The following is an 8890-nucleotide window of genomic DNA, read 5'->3' on the forward strand; positions in this document are numbered from 1 at the left end:
CTCTCTCTCTCTCTCAGACAGGGTTTCTTTGTGTGGCTTTGGCTTTCCTAGAAACCAATATGTAGACCAGGCTGGCCTCAAACTCATAGAGATATACCATCCCTGCCTCTCCTCCAGAGTGTTGGGATTAAAGGCATGCAGCACAGTTGTCTAACTTTTTCTTTCTTTGTTTTCTTTTCTATCTTTCTTTTCCTTTCTTTCTTTCTTTCTTTCTTTCTTTCCTTCTTTCTTCCTTTCTCTTTCTCTCTTTCAAGAGAAGATTTTAAATTATTTGATTTTATGTGTATGAGTATTTTACATGCATGTATGTGTACCACATGTGTGTAGTGTCTATGGAGTCCAGAAAAGGGCTTTGGATCCCATAGAACTGGAGCTACAGTGTTGTGAGTCACTGTATGGTGCTGGGAACTGAACCCTGGTGTTTTGCAAGGATGACAAATATTTCCTCACTGAGCCATCTGTTCAGTCTTCCTTGTCTATTTCTGGTTATGTTGTTTCTCTTGTTCTTTTGCTATGAGCATTGTTTTTTTTAAATATTTATTTGTTTATTTTTAGTTCACGTACGTGAGTGTTTGGTCTGCACATATGTACATGCACCAAATGCCTACGGTGGCCCTAGCGACTTTGGATCCCCTGGCACTGGAGTTACACAAACAACTGTGAGCCACCATGGGGGTGTTGGGACTCAAAGCCAGGTTTTCTGCAAGAGCGCTGAGTGCTGTTAGCTGCTGAGCCTTTTCTCCTTATGCTTCTTCCAAGAGTTTTCTAATCGTCTTGTTGGCTTCTCCATACGTAAGTCAGCTGGAATTTTGACAGTAAACCCACTGAATTGGTACGTCAGTTTGGGGTGTCAACCTTGGGATGAACTCACTATGCAGACCACCAGACTGGCTTCGAACTCACAGAGATCTGCTTGTCTCTGACTCCTGAGTGCTAGGATGAAAAGTGTGTACCACTACCACTCAGATGTTTTTCCAATTCTTTAGTTTTTCCTTCATCAAATGTTTTCTAGTTTTTAGAGCATAACTTCTCTTGTGAAATTTTGAAGTAGTTTGTTCTTTTTGATGCTGTCATCATTTTTTTAAAAAATAATTTCTACTTTTGGATTTGTCTATTAAGTTTTGAACAAGTGCTTACAGTGTTCCGTGTTGTGAGGGCAGATAGCTTTGGACTAGCTTTGAGGTTTAGAGAGATCGTGTATGGAAAGGAGGCAAGTGGACTTGGCCTTTGGCTTTTCTTGACTATTCCTCTTTCTTGAAACATGACAGAAGAGGGTGTCCTGCAGAGGCAAAAGAGCCAGCCCTTCAGAGCTAGAAAGAGGACTGCAGAGTTGGCTGAAGGAGCTGACTATTTACATGGGAAATTCACCTGCCCATTCTGGTTGTGCCAGAGGCCACAGCCAAAGCAAGCTCTGCCACTCCAGGGAGGGAGAGGAAGCTGCTCCCAGGAGGCCTGAGGGCTAGCTGAAGGGCCAAGGGAGAAGGTAGACTCTGTCCTCCCTGCTAAAGAGTCCTGGGGGTGGGGGGCCCTTGCAGGGCCTCCTTCACCACCCCGGAGGCTGCAGTCTGTTTTTGTCTCTCTTCCCAGTGTCCCCTCACCCCTCTACCATTCTCCTCTAGAAGACAAGTAGGGGCAGCAGGACCTCTTGGGACGGGGACTGTGCAAGACCCTGTCCAACTGAAGGCAGGGAACATGAGAAGCAATGGGCCCTAAGTTTGGTTCACTTTCTCACTGTACCAACTATCTCTTTCCTGTTACTGCTTCGGCCTGGGCCTCTCACTCTAATGAACTGTTTTGCAAGCAGGACAGTGGCTGATGGTCTGGCCAACTGGGGACCCAAGGTTCCAGACAGTCAGTGCCAGTTGGTGTGTCTCTCTCCCTTCTCCAGTGCTTCTTTCGAGACTGCACCCTCCCCCATGCCTGGAAGTCCAGTTCCTCATCTCAACGACAGCTTCTTCAGCTCAGATCCTGTGGCACCTGGGAGCAGCCTGGAGACCCTAAAGCTATCGTCCATCTTCTCCAGTATCAGACTCTCTGAACCTACTGTCCCCATGTCACAGGCCAAGTCTCAGAGGGAAGGCATAGGCCAGGAAGCACTCAGTGTGGGCCTTCTGGGATGCAGGAGGGACGGGGATGCTCGAAGAGCTGTGGCTCCTTTTGGTCCTCCATACAGGGCACTGTATTATGATGCGTAGACATCCTTCCTAGGGCTGCAGACAAGTTCTGAGACGGGAGGTCAGTGCACCCTTACGTATCAAGACAGTGACTTCGACTAATCCTGCCTGCTAGGACACTCTCCTTAGTGACTTGGAGGAGTCTTTAGTGCCATGGGTAGACAGAACAGCTGCCCTCAAGGAGGAGTCTGGCTACAGGGCTGAAATGAAACTATCTCAAAAAGTGATGGAGAAGAATTTGGTGAGAAGAGCCTAGATTGATGGGGTAAAAACCTGTCTGCCAATCAACCATGTGTTGTCAAGGAAATGATTTGATTCCTTTGGGCCTTGACTTTCCCAATGATGGATGTGCTGATGGCCAGAACTTAGAGGCAGCTGGGAATTTGAAGTTGGTTGACCTTTTTGAGTGAATGCTGTTCTGTTTTTGACTGTTCATCAGCACCCTCGTTTCCACTCATTAAACCCTATAACAACTCTCTACCTCCAGTTGTGATGACCCAAAATGTCTCCAGATGTTCCCAGTAAGTGGTCCCTGATTGGCAAGCATTGGCTTGGATGAGTCAATGTATTCAGTTTGCCTAGAACGGCACCTGCTCAGAAGTAACAACTTAGCTACGATTACCACAGGGTCAAAAGCAAAGACAGGACAACGTGCTTCACATTCTTGAGGACTAGAGTGTAGGATCTGTGGGGAAGAGGACAGACCCCATCCTTTTTATTATTATTAATTTATTTATTTGGTTTGATTGTTTGGCTTGTTTTTTTTTTTTTTTTTAAGACAGAGTTTCTCTGTATAGTCCTGGAACTTGTTCTGTAGACTAGACTGGCCTCAGACTCAGAGATTCCCCTGCCTCTTTCTCCTGAGTGCTGGGATTAAAGGCATGAATTTAACCCACAGCCTGTGTTTGTTTGTTTGTTGTTTATTTTTTGAGACAAGGTTTGTTTTTCTGTGTAGCCCTGCCTGTCCAGGAACTCTCTCTGTAGATCAGGTTGGCCTTGAACTCAGAGATCTGCCTGTCTCTGCTTCCTGAGTACTGGACTAAAGGTGCGTGTCACCACTGTCCGACTAAGAACATCTATTCTGAAAAAAACGTTATCAATGGTTGAGTTATTAAGAGCATAGAATGCTCTTTCAGAGGATCTGAGCTGGGTTCCCAGCATTCAGATCTAGGGGGCAACTGATATCTCTATTCTCCAAGGGCCACAGTCATGTATATCACCCCCATTATGTACACATTAATTAAAAACAAAATAAGTTAAATGTCATCAGAGGAATGGTTCAACGGTAGAGCTCATATCTAGCACGTTCTAGGCCTTGGATTTGATCCCCATCACAACAGAAGGAAAGACAGAAAATAAGATTCGCTCATTGTCCTGACCAACTCTTCCCATCACTGGATCTGCTAACCTCGACCATGCTTTTGAACCCCCAGTGAGTGTACTGGGGTACATTAGGATGCCTGAAGACATGGGAAGGAGGAGGCCCAGCCCCAGCTCTGGCTGACAAGAGGCTGTCTTCACTCAGCAGGAAGCTCCTTCAGTTTAAATTACATCTCAAGGGATCCGAAGAAAGGGCTCACCAGCCTGGCATCTGTATGCCCAGATCACACATTTGTTCATTTGCAAAACACTCACCAAGGGCTTGCTGTGCACTAGAGGACATCAGAGACAGGCTGACCGGTGGCTTAGAAGCTCCCAACCCTGGCTAGATAGACAAGGGAGAATTACATTGGCTAGGGATCCTGGTCAGGGAGGAGCCCTAAAGAGGTACGGGGTGGTGTGGAGGATGACTCTAGATCAGTTTATAAAGACTTAGTGTCAGCTTAGACATGCATACTAACAGACCTCCGCAGGCCTCCACAGGAAGGGGCTCTTGGTGGGGTTCCTTCAAGTAGGGCCCAGCCAAGGTTCCTGCTCCTCCCTCCTGCTCCACTGCTCCACAGGAGCAGAGACTCCGAGGGGCTGCTCAGACAGGGCCCTGGCCCTGACTCATACCCCGCCTCCAAGACATGCGCCACCTGCACATAATTACATGTTACCTCCAATCACTTTGAACTGCATGGCAGTCAGACAGCTCAGCTGGGGGAACAGCATGGCGGCCTCTCAGCTTGGGAGGGAGAATGGGCCTGCCCCTCCAGACACTGGGTAACCAGAAGCCCTTGGGGCAGAGCAGGCAGTAGGGGCAGGCAGGGTCAGGCAGGACCTAGCAGGAAGCCAAACCCACAAACCCTTCCTTCTTACCTCCATCTTGGCTCCTAGCCTCCTCTGGGGTTTGCTGGGTGGGGCTGCACTCATAGTGTTGTTTAAAAAAAAAAAATCATTGAACAGGCTTGGTGGAGAGGAATGAGCAGACCAAATTATGGTCCTATGAGAAGCTGGGTTCAGGCAAAATGGGTGTGGCTGGTCCATGGTGACACTGGGATGCAGAACTGGGCACTCAACACAGTCACATGGCAATTCCCTAAAGCCCAGGAATTCCCTTGTCTTTGAGGGGAGTTGGGGCTGTTAAACTCTGCCTGCCCCAGGACCTTGGGACCAGACCCCCATAGACAGCGTGTGGGGTTGTTAGAAGTCTGTGGTGCTGAAGCAGGGCCCAAGACCAAATGTGGCATTTGGGAGCACCTGGAGGGGGAGGGGGGTGTCTAACTACAGTGACTTTTGTCATTCAGAACTGTATCTCCTGAGCAGGTCTCCTTCCCTGTGGTCCCTATTTCCCTGTGGGGTCAGGGAGTGTAATGAGGCATCCCTTACCTTCCTTCAGAGAGAGATTTTGAGGATCAGGCTATGACAGATAAAGGACAACAGAAAAGAACGTGAAAATTCAGAATACGCTTGCATGGTTATTAATATCAACTTCCTGCTAGCCCATTAGGAGCACAGTCATTACAGGCCAGCAGGTTCTCAGCCTTCCCTTAGAGTCAGGTCTTCACTATACCTTAAAGCTGTCTTCAAAAGCACTCTGAGGAGTCACAAACTGCCTCTGACCTCCCCAGTCTGGCACAGTCCCCGTGGGGGTGGTAGAGACGTGTGCTTACGTAGTGTAATCTCTCTGTGAGGGGCTCCCTGGTACTGCTGATGTCACACAAGAACACAACAAACACACAGACATTAGCACATATGCGTGCTCACCCATATCTTGCTAGACACAGGTAACTCTTACACACATGCACATACAGGTATACACAGGCAGCTGCCTTCTCTGAAGCTGGTTCCATCACCATCTGAGGCCAGTGGAGCAGGCAAAGATGTTATTAGCTGGGTGGTGGTGGTTGCCGTAAACGTCCTTAGAGAAAAAAAAATCTCAGCTCGGCAAAAAAAAAAAAAAAAACATCAAACGGCGGCCAGCAGCCGCAGATAGCAGAGGCGACGGCCCTTTCGGGCCCTTTCCAGTGTAGACCTGCCTCCTCGTTTGGAAAAACGACTTATTATTAATCTGTGATTGAAACTGTAATTATGCCATCACCCGGTCAACAAGCTGGAACATGGTGCCGGCTGGCAGGACTTCGGGGAAGTGTGTTCTTCCCCTCGACTGGGACCACGCTGGCACCTTCCCCAGAGAGTGTGTACTGTGCGAACGGGGTGGTGCACTTGCCTGCAATCTCAGACCCACCTCCTTGCTGGGCAGATGGGTGTCTCTCAGCTCCTCTCCCCAGAATCTTCCTGGGAGGTGTGGCTATGGGATGTTCCTAAACAGAGAGCAACTTTTTCAGAGCCCCAGCCCATGAGGAATAGTGGGGTTTAGGACCAAGCCTTCTTGAATGGCAGTCTTCCCAGCATGCCCTCAGCAATGGGCCCTTCCTTGTCACCCTGCATGGACACAGTCTCTGGGCCTGCTAGCCTGCCCCTATCTCCAGGTCCCCTAAGGGTTGGCTGGCTCCAGCTTCACAGCAATATCCTCTATTGATGAGTTACCACACATCAGATGTAGCACGAAATACTTCCTGTTCATGACATTACTTAATCTTATTTATTTTTTATATGTATGGGTGTTTTGCATGCATGGGTGTCTATCTACACACCACATGTAAGCAGTACCAAGAGAGGCCAGAAGAGGGGATCAGGTACCAGACTGGAGTTAACAGATGGTTGTGAGTCCCCGTTGTGGGAGCTGAGAATCGAACCTGGGTCCTCTGGAAAAGCACAGAGCTCTTAACTACTATTCCATGTCTCTAGCCCCATAGCAAATCTTTTTTAAACCATTCAGTCCCAATGAAGTAAAAGACCAGAATTCGCCTCACAAATAAGGCAGCTATAGCCAGTGGAGTATGTGCCCTGTCTGGGCCTCAGAGATGGTATTGAAGTCAGGTCTGCCATGGACTGACTACCCTGCAGCGGGCTCTGGTGAAGCTTCAGCAGCGCACCTTTGGCCTTGGCCATTTATCTCTGCGCCTTCAGCTGCCCGAGTCTGCTCTGCCCCTGTTTCTGCAGGCCGGGATGATCTGGGCACTTCTAGTCTCCCATCTTCTACCCTGGATCATTATATGCCAGTAAGGAAGCCTAGATCCCACTGATGACGTCCCTGGGTCTTTCTGCTGTTAAATGATGGGAGCCTGGGTTCTGGTCACATCCACATACCATGCTGTGGGTCAAAGGGAGGCACCATGGGTATGATTATGTGTGGGACAGTGAGGGAAGGAAGGTCTTTGGAACAAGATAAAATTGTCTGAGCCTCTGGCCTTCATTGACAAATGGGTTTGGCAAGGCCTGTCCCACAGGGATCCTGGTGGGAGAAACTGACAGGATGCAGTAGGGAAGGTTCCCTTCGAGAACAGAGATACCACCCTGGATTGTTCTATAGGTGACATTCTCTGCAGCTAGCATGGTCTACATGGCCAACTACGAGATGGTTTTAGGACCAGAAACTGTCCCCTCCTCTCAACCTCAGGTTCTTCTGCAATTCATGACCCACCAGTATCTCGATTCCTTTAGTCCTGGGCCATTCAGCTCCTGAGAAAGTCCCTTACTTTGACTAAGGGCTTGTTATTGTAGTGCCTAGGCTATGTGCCAGGCTGATTTATTCATATAACAAGCAGGGTCTCATTTCTGTCACCTTCCCTTAACTGAGAAACGATCTGGAGAGGCTATCTAACCCACAGGGTCTCCAAATCCCACCACACCTGTATAGAGCAGGGACGGTTCTTGCCTAAGGTCACACACCAGAGAGAAGGAGACAGAGACGGTGAATGTTTCCTAGGGCCTGACCACCACCAGAAACACATTACCAACTTCAGAGAGGAGACAAACTCATACACAGCTTGTCAAATTGTGGGACAGTTGCCTGGGGTGAGGAGTGTTGAGGGAGAAGTTATAGTTTACGAGGTGTCAGTGACCTTAGCAACAGGACAGAGGTCTTTCTTGAGTGAACAAGTCTATGGGATTGCTGGTGGGCTGTGCTTTGGCGATTTCATCCCACAGAGCAGAGTTGGGCTGGGCCCGATGGGGCATTAGTTATGTGTCTACATGGATTGATTCGTACCAGCCTAAAGGGCATGTGGTGGTAAGCTCCTGTTCCTTCTTGTCTTCAAGGTTGCTCCATAGGACAGTTTGGCATGTAAGACATCATCTCAGAAGCAGAGGAAGCAGCCCTAAGTGCCAGCGCCTAAATCTGTATTGAGCCCAATATTCCTCAGAACACTGCTGATACTGGGCTGTGTCTGTTCGGTGTTCCTAAAGGCAGTTCATTGGGCAGACACTTGCCCTGCATGTGCTTGCTGAGGTTCCCAGGCCTGGGCTGGGTGTTACATTTGCCAGAAAGATAGCTTCTCTCCCAACACAGGGCATGGTACTCAGCTAGAGCTGGACAGGCTGAGGAGAGAAGAAAGCAGAATCTGGGCAGAAAGTGTGGACTTCTGGCTGAGGTCAGCGGCCCTGCCATCTCTACATCCCACAGAACACCTCTGAGATGGGTGCCACCACCTGCCTGCTACAGACAGGACATAGCTCTTAGGGCACCAAGTGCAGGCCCTGGGCTATGCAGTCTCTCATTTCACACAGGGCTAGTGCAGCCAACCTTTCCTCATAGAGCTCTCATCAAAAGCCCAGATCTTGTTCCTCCCTCCCTATCCTCTGATCTAATGCGGTGCCTGGACGAACTGCTTGTAGGTGTAATACTATCAGACTTCTGGCTATCCTGGACTTGCTTTGTAGACCAGGCTGGCCCCAAATTAATAGAGATATGCCTGCCTCTGTCTCTGTGCAGGGATTAAAGGCATGCGCCACCATGCCTGGAACAATACTGTATCTTTATGGGGACATTGGGGGATCTTGTCAGCACAGCTGGGAAGTCAAGGCTCTTCTGTTTCCTTATCGCTCCTGAGACATCTGTTAGGTAGAGGCACAGAGATGGCTCAGGTCATTCCTTGGTGCTCTCTTCAAGTCTTTCCTCCACAGTTCTGTAAGTTGGGGACTCTTTAGGACAATGGTTCTCAACCTGTGAATTGCAAGACCCCGTCTTCCGAGATTGAACAACCCTTTCACAGGGGTTGCCAAAGACCAAAGGAAAACAGATACTTACATTATGATTCACTGCAGTAGCAACATTACAGTTATAAAGTAGCAGAAAACCTATTTTATGGCTGGGGAGGGTCACCACAACATGAGGAACTGCATTAAAGGGTCTCAGCATCGGGAAGGTTGAAAACCACTGCTCTTGGAGAACCTGACCTCTGCTTTTATCTAGTCCAGTCTTTAGGATACATAAAGGGGCAAATATTTCT

This window comes from Grammomys surdaster, unplaced genomic scaffold, assembly GCF_004785775.1.
Source record: "Grammomys surdaster isolate TR1022 unplaced genomic scaffold, NIH_TR_1.0 1036, whole genome shotgun sequence".
NCBI classification, from domain to species: Eukaryota; Metazoa; Chordata; class Mammalia; order Rodentia; family Muridae; genus Grammomys; species Grammomys surdaster.